General features: G+C 48.3%; 1 protein-coding gene across 3 annotated transcripts in view; it reads right to left on the bottom strand.

Moving 5' to 3' along the window:
- Nucleotides 1–16,891, bottom strand: part of Lhfpl2 (LHFPL tetraspan subfamily member 2) — a 150,692-nt gene that overhangs the window by 130,849 nt on the left and 2,952 nt on the right. Inside the window, exon 2 of one of the 3 annotated variants that reach the window (XM_087896797.1) lies at nucleotides 9,889–9,964. The exons of the other annotated variants lie outside the window; for them this stretch is intronic. The gene's annotated coding sequence lies outside the window, so the exon portion shown is untranslated. The remainder of the gene's footprint in view (nucleotides 1–9,888; nucleotides 9,965–16,891) is intronic. 3 annotated transcript variants of the gene reach the window in all.

Raw genomic sequence — 16,891 nt, 5'->3', positions numbered from 1 at the left:
AATACAGGTGATAGATGATGGATGATGGATATATAGACAGACAGACAGATGATAGATGATGGATAGATAGATAGATACATACATACATATATACATAGACAAATGATAGATAGATATCTAGATAGATAGGCAGACAGACAGACAGATGATAGTAGATATATAGATAGACAGATAGACAGACAGACAGATAGATAGATCTAAGTCTAAACCCCAGGCAATAATGATGGCACCACAAAAATCAAATCACTTCTCAAGACCTGGTTTTAACAAAGGAAGCTAGCAGTGAGTGCCACTGAGCAAGGTGAAGTTTGCTCTTCATGTTCAAGCTCTAAAGTTTCTAAAGGAAACTTTAATGACCCCTCTCACCACTTCACCACTCCTCTCACTCTCAGGTCCAGCTCCAGGCTGCCGCAAGCCTGCCAGCATCCCAGCAATGAGCCCTGCAATCTACACTACAGACCAGCTTGTTCCATAGCTGGAAATGAGGGCTGACTGCAACTGGGCCTCTGACCCACTGGGAGCTGGGCCATCTGCGGCTACAACACATGTCCGGGAGAGAAGACGAGGTCCTGCAAAGGCAGTATTGGCAGGAGCTGGAGACAGAAGGAACTGAGTTCTCCCCGCTTGAGGTGACACAGAATCCCCACATGAGCATGGTCAGTTGCCTGAGTCAACTTTCTGTTACTGTAACCAGTCCCTGCAATAAGAAAGGGGGTTCATTTTGGCTCAGTTTCAGACGTTTGGATGCATTGTTGTTAGCCTCATTGCATTTGGCAAGGCAGCAGGTGCTGGGGGTAGCATGTGAAAGACCAAGCTGCCTACCTTGTAGCCAACATGGGAGAACCACAGGAGGCTGGACCCCGGTATCCACCCGTGTCACCTCAGTGACCTAAGACTGCTTGATAGGCCCCACCTCATAAAGGCTCCCCCCTTCTTAGCAGCACTATGGATGGGGGCCAAGCTTTTGACACGGGAGCCCTGGAGAAATATTTCAGACACATGATATAAAAGTTGCGAAGAAGAACTGGCCCCAACCATCGCAGCCAAGTGGTGAAGCCTAGCGCTTAACCTCTGGGGACATGCTTACCTTAGCTGGGAGAATGGAAGGCGACCATCAGTGGGTGACACAACAAGCATCAGGCAAGCATGTGCCCTTAGGCCAATGGAAACTTAAAGGAAGTTTGTGACTTTACAAGCTCTTTGTCAACCTTTAATCTTTAATTAATCTCCTATAACCATTCTAAACATTGTGACTCCCTTGTACTGTCACCGTAAATCTCCCCTGGTTTCCTTGGTGGCATCCCACAACAGCAAGGCTACGGTTCACAAGCTGGGTTTGAGCAGCAAACACACCAGGGAGGCCAAGGAAATGGCTCAGTTAGTAAATTCTTACTATGCAAACCTGAGTATCAGATCCACAGAACCCATAGGAAATGCGGGGTGTGGTAACACATGCTTGCAATCCCAGCCATGGGGAGGCAGAGACAGGGGGGATCCCTTGATCTTATCAAAACAGTAAGGGTCCCTGTCTGAATAAAACAAGGTAGAGCGAGTACACACACACACACACACACACACACACACACACACACACACACGAGCAACACACTCTTTGACCTCCTGATCACCCTGCAACATTTTGTGCACACACATGTTACAGACCAGGCCTGATGCTACAAGCAGCCCATCTCTCTGCAGATGAGCTGACCAGGCGCCAAAGTGTACTTGAGCAAAAAAGGGAACTCAAAACCTATTTTTCCCCCCAACATCATTCAGACCCTTCCAGGGACACTAAGCCATGAGGCCATCAGCCATATCTATCCTAAGGAGACCATTCCCACAGAACCCAAGGCAAAAAGACTCAGGCATATAGCACATGGCAGTCCTGCCTCACACACGCTCCCTCAAAAGAATGACCAACCTGAAGGAGCCAGTTTGATCTTATTATGTCTTGGGTTTTTAATCTTTAAATATTCTCAAGAAAGTATCTCACCGTATAAAAGCCACTTGGCACCACTTACAGATTAGAAACATCCTGGCACACTGAACTACCCAGCAGTCAAAGCTTTATTTATAGCAACTGCTCACCTAAGAATTCCCGCCAAGCTCCTAGCAGACACCAGCGGCAAAGGCAAGGAGGGGAGAAAGCAAGACAGATAAGCACCCCTGCCCCCATGGGCATCTGCCTGGTCATTTGGTGCCTGACATTAAAATTAAAGGCTTGGACAAGAACCCCCTAAGCCCCTCACCACTTAGCGCTGGCGCCAAGAGAGAACGACAGCATTCTAGAATGTTCTGCTTCCTTGAACACATGCTATTTATTTTAGCTCCACATTCATATAACTCAGGCTACAGCCATGTGACTTACCTCCATCCAGCCAACCAGAAACTTCCTGTCTTCATCTGGGGGTTTATCAGGCGGAGCAGCACCCTGGCCTGGAAGACATGCTGGTGTGTACATCACAGGCCTCTTGGCACAGGGACCCTACTCCATAGAGGAAACCTGGTAACAGGAACAGGGCGGCAGGCCCTCCTCGCATGCTGCCCGGGTCTGTATTTCTCCATCACTCACATCATTTCTGAACACAGTCAGAGAGAAAAGCTCTCAAGAGCCCCTGAAGTATAGCCAACTTCTTTATCAGCTGCAGTCTTGAAGGGAGAGTCGGAATGGGGGTGAGGATAGGGGTGAGGATGAGGATGGGGATGAGGATGGGGATGGGGATGAGGATGGTGATGAGGATGGTGATGAGGATGGGGATGAGGATGAGGATGGGGATGAGGATGGGGATGGGGATGAGGATGGGGATGAGGATGGGGATGAGGATGAGGATGGGGATGAGGATGAGGATGGGGTTGGGGATGAGGATGGTGATGAGGATGAGGATGGGGATGAGGATGGGGATGGGGATGAGGGTGAGGATGGGGATGAGGATGGGGATGGGAATGAGGATGGGAATGAGGATGGTGATGAGGATGAGGATGGGGATGAGGATGGGGATGGGGATGAGGAGGGGATGAGGATGAGGATGAGGATGGGGATGAGGATGAGGATGGGGATGAGGATGGGGATGGGGATGAGGATGGTGATGAGGATGGTGATGAGGATGAGGATGGGGATGAGGATGGGGATGGGGATGGGAATGAGGATGGGGATGAGGATGGTGATGAGGATGAGGATGGAGATGGGGATGGGGATGAGGATGGGGATGAGGATGGGGGTGAGGATGGGGGTGAGGATGAGGATGGGGATGAAGATGGGGATGAGGATGGGGATGGGGATGAGGATGGGAATGAGGATGGGGATGAGGATGGTGATGGAGATGAGGATGGGGATGAGGATAGTGATGAGGATGGGGATGAGGATGGGGATGAGGATGGGGATGGGGATGAGGATGGGGATGAGGATGGGGATGGGGATGAGGATGAGGATGAGGATGAGGATGAGGATGAGGATGAGGATGGGGGTGAGGATGGGGATGAGGATGGGGATGGGGATGAGGATGGGGATGAGGATGGGGATGAGGATGGGGATGGGGATGAGGATGGGGATGAGGATGGGGACGGGGATGAGGATGAGAATGGGCATAGGCCACAGCAAGGGAACGTTCACCTCCAAGGACAGCAGAGCAAATGCACATGCTCAGAATTCATGAGACAAGGACAACTTGCCGTCACTACCCTCACCCCAGCAGTCCCTTCATTTCAGGAAAATATCTGGCTACTGTCTCACCTCCTGGGAGGTCCCAAGGACACGTGCCCACCAGACAGAAAGGTATCTACATCCTTTGCTGCCAACTTGCAGAGCTCCTGGGTCAACGGCATCAATAGATTTTGTAGGAACTCTCCAGACCTCAGCTCCAATCGGATGCAATGAATAGCAAGTGGCTCGTTGTTTCTCTAGCTCGCTTCTCATTTCTCTCAGCGCTGACTCCAAATACTACACAAGAAATGGCCATAGGTGAGGCCACTAAAAGACAGTCAGACCCAAGACAGCAAGAACGTAACTGAAGTGGTGGGCAGTGAGAGCTGCTGCTCATTCTGACCACAGACCTCTAGGAAGGGCCTACCACTTTGTTTAGGCCTGCGTCAGACATACAGGCAGCCTTTCCTGCCACCCGAAGCTCCTCTCCTCGCCCCTTCTCCCTGCCCCTTGGTCACTCTGAACCTCCTTAGAAGAAAGCGAGCTGCCTTGGGGAATGGTGCCAGCTGGTGGCTGGCACTGAGAACTGTCTGCTGTTCTCCCTGTCGCCCTTCATTCTTCCCCTCCTGAGAGAACTCACAATGCTCGGCCCTCTTCTGCTTCTTTCAGTGATGATCCCGAGGAATAATCTGAAGTCAGGGCCTACAGACTCAATCCTTTTCCCTGAAAATGTGGAGAAGGACCAGAGCCTGCCCCACCATAACCCACTAGAAGCAACAGATAAGAACATGTACTGTGAACAAATGGGCCCTCATGGAGCAGAAAACTATGTACACACTGCCCAGCTGAGGCCCCATCATGGGGGCTGGGACTTCAAACATGTTTAGTTCAAAGATCTGTGGTGGGTGATCAGTCTGCCCCGGACTAATCAAGTCCACTAGAGATGACTAGCAAGCCTTCCTCGGAGGGAAGAGACAAAGCTGCAGGATTTAGTTTCAGCTCATGCCCCGTGCGTACTGCAGTCATCCATTGGGATCACGGAAATTCGCCTCTCGCTAACTGACCATCCTGCCCACAGTGCACTGATAGGCCTTGTAGTTCCCAAGACCTCCGCGGCTCCCAGCTCTGAGTCACAAGAGGGAGGTGACAGTCCTGGGAGGCTCTATTGCCTCCTCAAATGCCAACTTACTGTGATAGAGATCTCAAGGGGCCTAATGAAATTACCTCTTTTTATTCTTCAGTAATAGGCACAAAATTAGATGGACTGACCCCTGCTTCTCTCCCTTAAGCCTTCTTTATTACTTTCAACCCCAATTCTCTCTCCTTTACACGGCTCAGAGACCCAAAGACCCACAGGCCAATGGGATTAGTAATCTATGGCTAGGTCGTCTCAGCGGTTCTCCAGAGGGACCTTACTCTTCCCCGGGGTGGGGTCACCATCAGTTCAATCTTCATGCTTCAGAGACGTCCCCTTTGAACAAGATCAGATGGCTCCCCACCCCGGCCTGCTGGTCTGCCCACCAGCACAGCTGCCCTTACTTGCTCAGGGCATAGCATCAACTCAGCCAGAAAGGCCGAGGCAAGAGGAGGGTCAACGTGGTTAATTGTCCACCAGGCAACCACACAGGCCCCCTAGAGCCAGCACCTCAGGAGGGCTGACTGCCCCCATATGCAGTAAGTGGACTATGAACCCAGGAACAAGAAGAAAGAGAAATATTGTCCCCAGCCTGCTGGGTTGCAATAGGAGTTTTGACTCTCTGTTTCGTTGTTGTTGTTGTTGTTTCTTTCTCTTTTTTGTCAAATTGCAGCTACAAGGGGAAGGGAGCTTGTTGGTGGACATGGACAGTCAAGTTGTCCATCCAGAAAACAAGGAAGGAGCCACAAGTTATTAGCAAGGCTCCTGGGACCTCCCATGCTTTCCTGCTCTGAAGAACCGTGGCCTGTCCAAGAGAATCCCAGGGCTCTCAATTGTAGAATAGAAAACCGATCTACTCTACAAGGAAAACGGACGATATAAAATGCATGGAATTTACTCTTACTTCTTATCATTGAAGAATATATGGGGGAAGAAAGTTATAATTTTGGATTTTTCTTTGTACATAGTTTTGCTCTGTAACCCGGGCTGCCTTAAATTCTTTATGCCTCCTAAGACAAGTTATCCAAAGGGCCCCGTCCCAGCTCAGGTCCACAGTCTTAGAAGACCCTAAAGAAGGAAGAGCTATTGCTTAACTGAAAGAGGTCGTAAGAGTATAGAGAGCAACGACCCTATGTCTTCATGAAGCAAAACACTTAACATATTCCACCGGAAGTGGACCTTTCCTGGAAAACTGATCTGCAAATCTTTCCAATCAACAACAAGATCCAACAGTGGGGAAGAAGCCAGCCAAAAATTACAGCTGACAGCTACCTGATCCAAGAAAAAGTGTTTCTAAATTATGCATGGATTGTGATCTGGAAATAGAGGCAAGCAGACGATTCCCAGAGACGTCCATCAGCGAACCCGCTCTGCCTGCTCCTGAAAGGCTATCTGGGAGACTGCTTTCTCTGTTAGGAGCTACATCTTAAAACAACAACAAAAAAAAAAAAACAAAAAAACAAAACAAAACAAAAAACTAAAAAGGGGCCAGCAGGATGACTTGGTAGTTACGCCACTTATGGTCACATTTGACCATCTGAGTTCAATTCCCAAGACCCACATGGCGGAAGGAGAGTCAACATCTAAAAGTTCTCTCTCTCTCTCTCTCTCTCTCTCTCTCTCTCTCTCTCTCTCTGTGTGTGTGTGTGTGTGTGTGTGTGTGTGTTTCATTGTCTCTGTCTCTCACACACATGCACAAACACAATGTAAAAAATAATAAAACAACTATGAAGCCTGATTGTGGAGAGGGATACAGTTTAAGTATGTATGCATGTATATTCTTATGTATACAAGATGTACACACACACACACACACACACACATGTATGTGAGAATGTGTGTATTTGCTGCTACTTCCCAGACATCATCTCAGCACTAAATCAGAGCCCATAAGTTAGTAACCCTGGAGCCCCAAACTAGTAGACTAGTAGCTACATCTACTGACTCTTGCAGCTTTGGTTGTTTCTAACTACCTCTCCCTGAAGTAAAGGCTCCACACTACAGCATCCTTGAATCAATGTGCTAGGACAGTCATATTAGCAAGGCACAGACCTGGATCTGCAAATCAGACTGACTAGGCACTCACAGCCCCATCTTTAGAAAGCTTTCACTGAAGGAACATAGAAATCCAAAACACACAGAACCAACTCGGAAACTCTTAAGAAAATTAGCAACCAGATATATTACTTGAGCTCTCTAATTAGGATGATGTGAGATTTAACTAGTGATCCAGTTGAAGCGTGCCTCCAGGCATGTCACACAGCCAGCCCTGTGAGAAAGACAGCCCAATTAATATGAAGGTTTGCCCTACTTTGCTGTTTTTAAGATTTTAATTATTTTAGCCATACATATGTATATGTGTTGGGCAGCGCATCTGAGTGCAGTGCCTGTGGAGGCCAGAGGAGGTCACCAGATCCCCTGGAGCCAAAGTGACAAGCAGTTGCAAGCTGCCCGATGTAGGTGCTGGGAACCAATCTGACCTCTGCAAGAGCAGTTTAGAGCAGTTCACTCTAAATGCCCCAGCTCTCTCTCTAGTCTTGGTCTGTTTGTTGTTTTCCTGACCTGCTAAGAATCTTAATGAACAAAACAAGATTCTCTGAAAGTCAGCCCCACCTCACCTCACCAGAGATGCTCATTGCTCACTATAAACTGCCGGGCACTCCCCATGTGTCTGCCAGAAAGGGTAGGGACTAGGTACCCCAAAAGTCCCACACACCGCTTCTTTAGAGGCGGTACAACAGATTTTCACAACACCTCCAATTCCAAAGAGTCCCAAACCAGCTCATGCTTTAACACCTGAACCTTTTCCTTTCTACTTATTTTCTGGGTCTATTTTCAAATGCAGTAGGATCAACACTGCATGGAGACTGGAAATTTCCAGGCAACGGTGAAATCTTCATTCTCTTCTCTTCAGGTTCATTCTCTTCTCTCCAGGTTCAGGTTCTTCAGGTTTCCATGAAGAGGAAAACTGGGAGTCAAATTCCTGCTGCCGCCTTGTCTTTCGCTAACTTCTTTTTGGGGTGCTGTGCCGTAGAAGAGGCCGTGGGTACAGGCCTGCTCTATTGCAGCCGCCACTCACTGGACAGGCAGCTGGAGGGAGTGCATCCATAGAAGCAGGCAGATAACCCCTTTCTCTTTGCTCCAATGCAGCGCAGCACACACCCAGAAAAGTGACCAGGAAAGACCCCAAGTTGAGCTACTGCAGGGGCAGGATGAGAGGGCAGAAGAACGGATAAAACCTCACAGTCACATTCCCCTTCGTGGCAACAGTCTTGATGAGATTTAAGTACCACTCCCATGATTCAGTGAACTCAGTCACCCCCCAGCTCCTGGAAGGATGCTGCTCCCATTCCGACTCCAACACTTCCAACACTTAGGTGAACCACTTGGAAAGGCGCTACTCCCAATTCACAGGATAAAGTTGCTCATCCCATGGTGTCCAGTGTGTCTCAGAGCATTCAACACAATGGGAAGTAAGGGGAACCCAACAAGCTCTGGCCCAATGCTTCTATCACAACAATCAAAATGCCTGAGTCCCTGAAGGGCTTTTTATCTTCCTGGGTAGCCAGTTGGAAAATCTAGTGTTTGTTCCCATAGGCCTACACATGCAGATACAAGACTAAGTACTGGTCTGCATGCAAATGCTTGATGGATGGGTCTTAAGAGTCTTGATTGGCAATGTTTCTCCAAGGACAGTCAAGAGCGCTGGCTGCTTATGACCCCATTTTGCCCCATGGCCTAATGTCACAATATTCAAGAAGCAGACAAAATCCTACCTTCTCATCCTTTCCAATCAGGAAAAGAATCAAAGCTCTTCCTGATTTAACGAGATTATGCAAATGGCCAAGTAATTAATCTACAAGACACTCTACACATTACGTATTTTAGAAACACATTGTTTCTTGCAGTTGGAGGGGTAGGATGCTATACCTCAGTTTAGTTTTTCTTCTGACTATTACTTATTCGATAATTGAACATCTGTTCCATGTCAGGAACCACAGTAGATGGAAGATGTCAGCCAAAGAAGCAAGGAAGCTGAGTTCAGCACTGAAAGGGCACGGAGTTATGTAGATATAACACTGTCTATTCTGTTGGACAGCTAGGGAAAGCCATATTCCTAAGAAGCTTTCTCTAGATAGCTGGATTAAGAATGGGTGAAATTTTGACTGGGTCTTAAATGAAGAAATGAAAGCACTCACTACTTCAAACGGCGAAGAATGAGAAGGTTGGCAAAGCCAAGGAGGAAGCCAGTGAATTAAACATTTTATTTTCATTTTTTTTTGTTTTTATTCTATGGCCAGACGCCTGACACACACGACTTAAGAGAAGAAGGATGTATTTGGGTTCACAGGTTCAGAGATTTCAGTTCCCAGTCCTTGCCTTCACTGACCATGGACCTACGATGAGGCAGAACATCATGGCGACAGGAACATAGTGAGGGGGAAGCTGTACGCCCATGCCAGACAAAGAATAGAAAGAAGGGGATACAGAAGAGAAATGATAAGATTTCCCCCTCAAGGACATGCCCCCAATGACCTACTTTCTCCAGCTCAGTCCTACCTCCTAATGTTTCTAGAAATCAGCAAAATAGAGCTACCAGTTAAAGACCAGCTGTTCAACACATGAGCCCGAGGGGGACATTTCACATTCAAGCCATAACAGCCGGTTGGATAAACATCCCCAGGTGACTTACAATGCAACAGGGGCTGAGGATCTCTTTCCAGCTTTCTCAGTGAGCATGTTACCCTTCCTTTAACTATTTCTTTCCAGTGACTGAGAACTTCGGATGGCTACCAAGACACACTGTCGTGCTATTCTAAGACAACCTAGCAATGCGTGAGTGAACCCAGGAGCCAACTCTTATCTATATGAAGTGCCTCTTAATGGCAGAAATGCAGGCCATCTGTGAACTCAAGTGTCTGCTTTCTCATTTACCTGAAAGACAATGGAAAAGGCACATGTGTCACCTTGGCGCATCTTATTTAATGGTCCCAGTAGAGACTTACAAGTCATAGCTATGGCTTCTTGGTCTCAGAGCAGAAAATCTGGCCAGTGTCACTTGACCAAAGAGTTGGAGTCCTGATGTTAGCTCAATGTCTAGTACTCAACTTACCTGCGTCTTGGCTGCATCCCCCGAAGTTATAGAGATTAAGGCCTCCTATATGATCTGCACTTGACCTTCACTGTGACTGAAAACATATAGATGAACACATGTCAGGTTTTCTGTCCTGAGGGAGCTCACAGACCACAAAGACAGAGAAGGGAACAGGCAGCAGTTGGGCCCCAGTGAACAGAGGCCAAAGTGAAGACAATCGGACACAGGAGTCCTCGCAGATCTGATTCAGAGAAGTTGGAGAAACCTCTCCCAGCACGTGAGGCAAGGAAGCATACGAAAAGCTAGAACATAAGCCAACAGCACGCTAGCAAAAGGAACGGCGACAAAATGGGATGCCCTGGAAGAAGCAACAGTGAGTCATAAACCAAACAGTACTGCAGATGCAAAAACCTTTGCAGCTATTTTAGGAGAGCTGGGATGGCGTCTTAAATGCAGGGTCCAGAGTTGGCCTAGTCTATATAACCCAGCACCGACTTTGAGGGCAAGACTTCACACTCATTTGAAACCCATTTCTATTCAAAAGAAAAACACAGCTCTGGTTTTGTGGAGGTTTGGAGAAGTTCCTAGGCCTGCAGAAACACTGCACAGAAGAGCCCAGTTCATCCCTGGTGTGGCAAAGCAAGGCCGCAGGGTCAGTATCTTCCCAAGAAAAGCCTTCACCCTGCATTTCGAGCAAGCAGACGTGTTGTTCTCTCAGGATGTTTTTCTTTCTACCTAGGCACAGAATCTGAGCGCTCCAGCAAGGAAACGCTGGTTCCTTTTGGTCTGGTCAAAGAGACAAGATTCTTGTATGGTCACAAAGGCACCAAAGCCCTGGATCTACCATGTATTCCAGGACCAAGAAGAGCCAGCTACCTGTCTCGTTCTGGCAGCTTCCACCACTTCTCACCCATGACTAAAAAGCATGTATCTCTAGGATGGAGACCAATTCTCACATCTTTATTTTCCAAAGCTCTTGCTTTTCTTTGTAAGAAGTGGGGAAATGGGACCCAAAGCATAAACACAATACTCAGATCAACACTGACCATGAAGAGAGATGGATCGGATATTCAGTTTCCAGGGAACAGCCCTCACATCATGACCACATGGGTGACAGAGCTGAAGGACCTCACTGTGTGTCTCAGGTCCACAGGTAGCATAGGAGCAGTAAGGACACCCAGGGCACATCAAGGAAATGCTGCTAATACCCAGATCTCCTGCCCATAGGACCTGTGTGTATTGCAGCTCAGAGACACCCATGCTGGCTCCCCGCACCATGGTGCCCACGCTTCCTGCTACATCCACCCTGACGCCAGCACACAGACTATTTCCCACTTCAGATGCTTCCTAGGCTGACGCTGCCCTTCGGGTGCAGTCAAAAGCATATCTGTAGAAGCGGAGGTTGGCATTGTTATAATGATGGACAAGACCGCTGCCTCAGTCGCCCAGCCCACTTAGATCAGATCCCAGCGGGTTCACGGAGGATGGGAGCCTTTGATGTCCCTCCTGTCCACCCATTACTTCAGATGGAGATGCTGGTTATCTCAAGGGTCTGAGTCAACATGGGGAAGGGGATGGGGACCTCAGTAATGAGACAGCCTTCAAAGCCTACAGGGCCCAATGCTTACAACCCGGTTATCTACAAGAATGGTCCCCACCCCCCAGTCCTGGAAGCCCTTAGTAATCAGCGCCTATTTCTAAACATTCCTAAAAACAAAGGCTTTGGGGAAGTGACTTAGAACGGTGCAGACAAAGCGCTTCTCTGATTGGATGCCACTTAAGTTATCGGTTTCTTCCGAAGGGCAAGAGTGTCAAAACAGGTGAGGCCCTTTGGCCAGGGCCTGGCCAAAGTCTCAGGCTCCGCCTGATTCTAAAAGCCATTTAGAAGACGCTTTGTTTACAAAATGTGAGTTCTCAGGACCCAGTCCAAAACTATAGGTCAGAACCCCGGGGGAGGGCCTGGGAATGCAAATACCTAGCCAGCCCCCAGCAGAGAGCTCAGCAAGGTTCAGAATAAAGCTTTGGGGAAACAATTGGCAACTTTAAAAATGCTTTGTAAGCACATAACTTCAAAGTTACAGGGTGTGTGGGAAAAATGCAGGTTTAACTGAAGGAACTTAGAGTCTTCTTTATCTGAACTTGTGGCACAGCCAACAGGCAAGGCAATATTTGAATTTAGCCAGAACCAAGCCACCCAACAGCCATATTATGCCACACCACAAAGACCTCAGAACTGCCCTGCCCTACCTTAAGAACAACCTCTATACAGCTGCTCCTGGCAGGCCACAGGGCCCCAAAGAGTGCTTCGAGGCCCTCAATCCCATCCCAGTAAAAGCCAGCTCTAACAGCAGGCAAACCGTTCCTAGTCAGACTCCACAGGCTCTGACCAGGCCAGGTTCGGTCTTCACAGCTTCAGTTTTGCCACACCAAGCGCACAGCACCACCAAGAGAACCTGCTGGAAATGCAGAGACTCCCCAGCCCCATCCGCCCTGCTGGAAGGGATGAGAGCTCCCGGTGAGGGTTTACTCCTGTCACTCCCTTCAGCCTGCCTGTGGACGGCAGCCCACCCAGCTCTCCAGTTCCTCCAGGCCTCTGCTGCTCCTCCCTCTCTTCACTACAGGCCTGTCAGTCCTGCTTTGTCTGGGGCCAAATCCCCCTCAGCCTGGCCCAATGACCAGAGGACACTCCAGAGTCCCCTCCTGAGGGAGTTAAAAGGAGTCAGGAAGTGCCGCCTGTCAGTCACACTGGCATCTGGCTCTACTTCTGCCTCCCCTCCCTTAGGAGACAGGCCTACAGGCCCAGGACCATAAATCAGCAGGGACAATCCAGAGTCAAACAATGCCATGGAATGCTGGGTCCCTGGGTTCCAGCCCGATGCTAATGAGGTCGAGGTCACGGGTATGATTAGCTTCCTCTGGAACTTGGCACAGACTTCAGCCCTCTGCCCTCAGGTTGCCTGTAAGTGTCCCACGGGTTCCTGAGAGGACTTGAAAGCACCGACAAGGAGAGGCCCTGTAGGGCAGGAACAAGGGAGGCCTCAAAAGACCTCAGTGACCAATGAGCAAAGTTCACTGAGGAAACAGATAAGGCCCTGAGGGAAGGCTGGCTTGAAAGATGACAAGGTCAGACCAATTATCAGCACAGGGTAGACACACCAGAACAGAGAAAGCTGAAAAATTTACAGAAGAAATGGGAAGTCTTGTGGCCAAGATTATTAAAACTTGATTTCTATCTATCTATCTACCTATCTATCTATCTATTTATCTATAATTTCATACACGTAAAATGACATACTTAGGTCATAATTCACTGACCAGGATATTTTAAATCAAATATATATATATATAAAAGAAGTTAAGTTGGTGGCAAATCAATATTTTTTTCTTAATGTTTTAAATCCTAGAAGCTTTTTTGATAAAGGTGGCTGGTGACAAGGTCCCCATTTTCTTAGATCCAAAGCTGTCACAGCAGTGTGGCTCCGACGATCATCTATCCTAAATAGCCCTCCCTGGCCAGCCAGTCACCCAAGGTGTGCACAGAAACTGCCACCCCTTCAACATCATGACCACCACTTGGGTCATTATTTGATGTGGTGTGACCTCTTGGCCGGTGCTGTCCCGACCTACGGTTCTTCACTTTGCACCACAGATTAAGAATCCCACACAGTCATTCTGCTTCTTTGGATTCCGCCCTTCCTTCATTAATTTAGAGAAGAGCCACGGACCTAGGCATAAGCTGGAAAAAACCCACATGAGGAGACCATACATCCTAAGCACACCCACTTACCAAATGAACATTTGGAGGAAAACTGACCTACAGACCCCTATTAAGAGGCGTGCTGTGCCCTGTCACAGCACGGATCTTCACGGCCAGTAAGTTAGGAGCTCTACTCCAAGGAAAGCCTTCGAGGATGGGGCGAGAAAGAGCGATGTTAGGAACATCCACTGATGGGCCTCACTGTACACAGACATCTTCAAGGATGGATTATTGGCCAGTTCCATGAAAAGAGCATGATTTGAAATGATTTTCAAAGTCGTGAGACATGTTTTTCCAAAGTGTGTGTTTAGTATATGAACCGCAGGCCTTTATTACATGCAAGACACTACTGACCGATCCAATGTATGACTTTTCAGTTCCTAAAACTTGATTGGTCTAGGCAAAAGCGGGAGGGGGGATCCAACTTTTTAAGAAGTTGTTTTGGCCTTCATCAGTGTGCACCAGGGGCCACTTATCTGCGGATAGAAGAGGCCACTGTCAGCGCAGTCAGAGCCTTCCTTAAGCACCTGGCTCGCTGCCGCCAGCGCTGGAAAACAACACACGTGCTCAGTCCAGCGCTGCCTGGCCAAAGAAAGGAAGCCTGAACTCCAGGAGCCCCTGACAACACAGCTCCGCAGGAAAGAAAGAAAATGCTGAACAATAGAGCCAGCAGAGGAAAGGGAGCCCCTCTAAACTTTCCAGGCATGTGGGAAGGGCTTGCAGAAGCTATTTCAGACCCTCTGCTGCCTCAGGTTCTCCTGAAAACAGCAACAATTCCAAACTCCCCAAATTCCCTAACTTGCCTGAAAAGTACTTAAGTCAGGCCTTTTTTTATCAATTAGACAGAAATACCAAGATAATCAGTTAAAACTCTAGCTTATCTCCTTCCAACCCAGGGGAACGAGGAAGGTGAGGTACCAAGCTGGTTACACAGACAATGAATTCATCAGGCCACGCTGGACTTAGCCTAACTCCACGGCAAGGAGAGGGGACAGGGTTGTGTACAAGTTAAATAGCATGCCTGTGATCCCACACAGTCATGGGGTCAACTTGGCACCCTTTCAATGATTCTGCAAATGAATGAAACTTAAATGAACAGCAATAACCCTCCAAGGAAGACGCACACACACACACACACACACACACACACACACACACACACACACACCACACTGCAAAGAAGCAGTTGATAAGCTTGTTCCCCTCTAGAACATGAGGCTTCTGGCACTGCCCATCAGAGAGAATGCAGGCGGGGCTGAGGCAGGGGAACCGCACTTCTGAAACAGGTGCCGCCAATCTTCAGTCTTCCACTAGTGAGGACAGAAGCATGTAGCTGCTGCTTCCGTGTATTAGCCAGGGTTCCCCAGCCTCAGGCTGGTTATTCCTAACTGAAATTCTCCTCATGAGGAAAGGATTTTTGGGCTGCTGCTTTCGCCTCACTAGTGCCGACTATCACTCCTTAGAAACTGTATAAAATGCCCAATGCTCTGCATGGAAGTTTCAGAACCAAGCTCAAGGTTCAGCGCCCATGTTTCATAAGCCACATAAAGTTTTCAAAGCTTGGATAAACCTAACAAGTTCACCCCAAGCAAACAACTCTGAAGTCCTCTTCAGGTTCCCCAGAATATTTGATTAGTGTCCCGAAAAACTGCCTAATGAATAAGATGTGGTATTGAATCAAAATCAGAACAAAGTCACATGAAGAATAGGAAAAGTACACCAGGCTTCGCCTTTCTGGCCAGCCAAGCCTTAACATCGGAGCTGGTTGGTTCTCTTGACCTAGCTGATGGTTTAAGGTTAAACTGAGAAAACAGGTGGATAACATACCTTTTAAATTAGTTCAGGGTAGTGTAGACGTACACAAATCTCACTCATAATCTTAGCTAGTGAAGGTCATCGTGTGTGTGTGTGTGTGTGTGTGTGTGTATGTGTGTGTGTGTGTGTGTGTGTGCGCGCGCGCACGCAGACATGCCCATGTGTGCTAGAATGTTCAGGCTGCTATTAAGAAATCTCATAGACTGGGTGGTCTAAAAAAAATACACACTATTCCCTCATTGTGTCCTCAGAAGGAAAGAAGAGCTCAGGACGGGGAACCCACTCTCAGTACCACACTGAAACCTAAGCCCCTCCTTGAGGCCTTCCTTCCTGGTGTCTGGCTTCATCATCTGGATATAGGGACATGCAAACATCTGCCACAACATACATGTGCAAGGACGGAATCCATTTCCTTAGCTGCACACCCTCAGTACTAAACACACCCAGAGCCATTCTGTGCGGACCACAGTTCTTCCAGTTCAAAGAAAACAGATCCCTTCAAGCCCGCAGGACGGCATCGGTCCGAGGTTGGCCACGGAGGCCAAGGGTCAGGAGCTTAATTATTCCCACTTGGGCCTGTTGAAAGGAGACGACATTTCAAAAGCTTCGGTCACAAGGACACAAAGGGCTCTCACCTGCAGCACTAGAAAGACATTTTTCTGAATGACAGGAGAGATGAAAGGGCAAATGAAAAAACTGGACACACCCCCAAAATTAGAAGGAGCAACACAGGGCAGCCACCCGATCAAGAAATAACTGTTTTGTTAAGAATGCCTTTGTTCGCGTTTGAGCTCTACAGGCCCGGCAATGGAGGGAGGCTGCAACCCTGCAGCCATGCGACACAACTCTGTCCCGAGCCCTCTTTCATCCTCGGTCTGAAAACCCAATTTTTGCTCCTGTCTCTACAGCCAGCTTCAGATTGCACACACCTCTAGAAAGCTCAAGTTCAGTCTTCAGTTAAGCCGGACTCAACTACTCTTTGTCATCTGTCTACAAATGGGGTCCTCGCAAGGGCTCCCTCCCAGGAAGGCCCCATTCCCGAGGACTCTCTCTAGGGAAAGCCCACCCTAGGTGCAACATCTCCGAGGTTCTCTTGGCCCCACTTCTACGATGCCAGGATTCCTGCACTATGGCACCGGCTACCTTGTCCGCACCCTGTGGAGCTCTTTGAAAATACAGTGTGGCCTCAGAACCTGTCCCACTGGAGAAGCTTCAAAAACATCAGCTGAATGACAGGATGAATGAATGAGCCAACCGATATTACCACCCCTCATCAGGAGGAGGAGCACAGGGAACAGTTCCCATCCTCGAGAAATAACTGTTTGGTTAAGGGCATCTCTGTTCACTTTGCTCTCGGGTGTCTACAACCTCAAGGCATACCGTAAGGATGGTTTTTTGTTTGTTTATTTGTTTTGTTTTGTTTTTAGTGATTTTTGGAAATTAGGCATT

Source organism: Myodes glareolus, chromosome 15 (genome assembly GCF_982192425.1).
Source record: "Myodes glareolus chromosome 15, mMyoGla1.1, whole genome shotgun sequence".
NCBI lineage: Eukaryota > Metazoa > Chordata > Mammalia > Rodentia > Cricetidae > Myodes > Myodes glareolus.
Note: the sequence above shows the minus strand (reverse complement) of the source record. Positions and strands in the feature narration are given on the sequence as shown.